This window comes from Mus caroli, chromosome 17 (assembly GCF_900094665.2).
Source record: "Mus caroli chromosome 17, CAROLI_EIJ_v1.1, whole genome shotgun sequence".
Classification (NCBI taxonomy): Eukaryota; Metazoa; Chordata; class Mammalia; order Rodentia; family Muridae; genus Mus; species Mus caroli.
The window spans coordinates 21,532,239-21,534,838 of NC_034586.1; the positions used below are offsets into that span (position 1 = coordinate 21,532,239).

General features: G+C 49.1%; 1 pseudogene; it reads left to right on the top strand.

Moving 5' to 3' along the window:
- Positions 1-2,367: 2,367 nt before the first annotated feature.
- Positions 2,368-2,600, top strand: part of LOC110283982 — a 5,538-nt pseudogene continuing 5,305 nt past the window's right edge.

Consider the following 2,600-nt stretch of genomic DNA (forward strand, 5'->3'; position numbering starts at 1 on the left):
AGATGCCTCTAGGAGTTTTCTGGCACCGTGTCCTGGGGTCCAAGGACCTGGGCTCTGTAAGACAGAGAGTGAGCAAACACACCTTTAATCCCAGCACTCAGTAGACAGAGGCAGGTGATCTCTGAGTTCAAGGCCAGCCTGGTCTACAGAGTGAGTTCTAGAACAACAAGGACTACACAGAGAAACCCTGTTTTGGAAAACGCAAAACTGAACAAAAACAAAAATAAAACAAAGAAAGGGGAGGAGGAGGAGGAGGAAGAGGAGGAGGAGGAAGAGAAGGAGGAGGGGCCAAGTATGCTCGCTTGCAGCCATGCTGATTGCAAACAGAATTCTCTAAGCTAGTCTCACCCAAGGAATATTTAGTAACATCCAACCCCTCTGTCCTCAACCAAGAGGACTGAGACGATAGGCTGGGGAGATAGTTTAGTGGTTAAACTCTTACCGCTCTTCCAGAGGACCCAAGATCAGTTGCCCACTTCAGTTGGCTCACAACTTCAGCTCTGGGAAAAACTGATGCTGTCTTCTGGCCTCCTTAGGCACCTGCATGCATGTACATCTAACTTTATCCAGGTGTGCGCACACACACAGATTTAAAATGTAAACATGCACACAAACAAAAATAAAACATGTTAAAAAGTGGGGGCTTGTGAGGGGGGGCACAAGCTTATTGCCAGGCATGCAGGAAGGATCTCTGATGTCAATTCTCAGTTGTGCCTGGCTGTCGCAGGACCTTTAAGGAAGATCTTCCAGAGGCCCAGAAAGAACAGGTAGTCTCTGTTCTTGAGGGTGTTAACGGAATGTTCCAGAAGTTTCATGACTACAGAGAAGCAAAGAGAAAAAGTTCTATACAAACCAAGTGTGGCCCATTTCCCAGAGAAGCTTTTAAGTAAACATCACTGTTTTTGTTAGAATGTTATGCTCCTGTCCAAGTTGCTATTTTAAAGAGATATTTTAAAAACATTCCTTTCCATTTCTAATAGACTGAATACTCACCAAAACTACCCACATGTCAAACATTCACAAGTTTTAGGATTATGAAGGAGTCCTGAGACCAGACTTTGTGAGGCGTGGGACCACACTATAAGGCTTCCAGAGCATTCTGAACTGGGAGTGTTAATTAATGGGTCTGAAGCGCCATCTAGTGGACATGGTAAATGCAAACGAGTACAGTGCCTGGGTCATCAAAGAGATTCAAACACCTGCACAGCAAGGTATCCACTGGGCACTGCCAGTACCTAAAGCTGGTCTTCCACTGTGGCTTCCCCTTCTATGCCACGGGATCCTAAGCAGCCTCCTTGTCTCCACCAGAAGATGTCTCCAGCCGTCCTCTGATGCAGGATCTTCAGGCTGAACGGAGTTCCTTGGGAACAGAACCACCCATGTAAGAGCTATTGTCGATCCCAACAGTAGAACTGTGGGTGTCTCCATTCTGTGTGCTTATTTCTTGCTTTGGGGGTCTTTCTGGATGGTCTTCCTCTCTGAGACTTCTCTGACAGGTCTGGGGCTGGGGGAAGAGAGGCTGACCTGTTTGGTGTCTACAGTTTTTTCCAGCATATCCTCATATCTCTCCTCATCATGTATTAGTTCCTTGTGCTTCTCCCCTCCCCGACCCTTGCACCGGCACCAGCTCTGGGCATCTTGCCCATGTAGAGCATCTCGTCCTTCCGCATCTTCTGTCCATCCTTCTCATCTCCCCCACTGTGGTCAGCTTTACTCATCCCCTACTCTCAAACCTATGGCAATGTGGAAATCAGAGACAGTCTCATGGCGAGTGTGTCTTAGATGCTCTTGCCCCTGTTCCTCCCTGGGACTTGAAAACACGATGTTTCAAGGTTGCCTTCACCTTTCCCCTTGGCTGGAAATTACCCATGTGCTGGCATGAGGGCTATCCTCAAGTATGGCTGCCTCCAATGTCAGGGTATATTTGATTATTCTTTTCTGTGTCTTCTGGGCTAAGTGGAGTGGGATCTCAGGTAGAGGAAGTTGAAGATTACCTCAGATCAACCTCAAGGTGTTGCTAGGTCAACAGCAGATTACTTGTGCTGGCCCAGTTTGGATATGCAGTACACCCCCATCCCCCCCACCCCCCCCCACCCCCGTCCAAAGGCTCAGCTTTTGAAGATATTGTCCCCAGTGCAACGTCCAGAGGTAGAGTTTTTGAGGGAGCAACTGGATCGTGAGGGCTCTGACCCTTAATGCTTTCAAGGATTTGTAATTTGATGGCATTCTTGAAAGGGGCCTCAGTACAGGAAGTGGATCACTAAATGTGTGACTTTAAAGGGTATATCTGATTCCACAGCATGTATTCTTTCTCTCTGCTTCCTGGGTTGCTCACTCCACCACGTGCTCCCAACTGTGCTCCCGACCATGGTCCTCTGCAGCTCACTCCACCACGTGCTCCCCACTGTGCTCCAGACCATGGTCCTCTGCNGCTCACTCCACCACGTGCTCCCCACTGTGCTCCAGACCATGGTCCTCGGCAGCTCACTCCACCACGTGCTCCCAACTGTGCTCCAGACCATGGTCCTCTGCAGCTCACTCCACCACGTGCTCCCAACTGTGCTCCAGACCATGGTCCTCTGCAGCTCACTCCACCACGT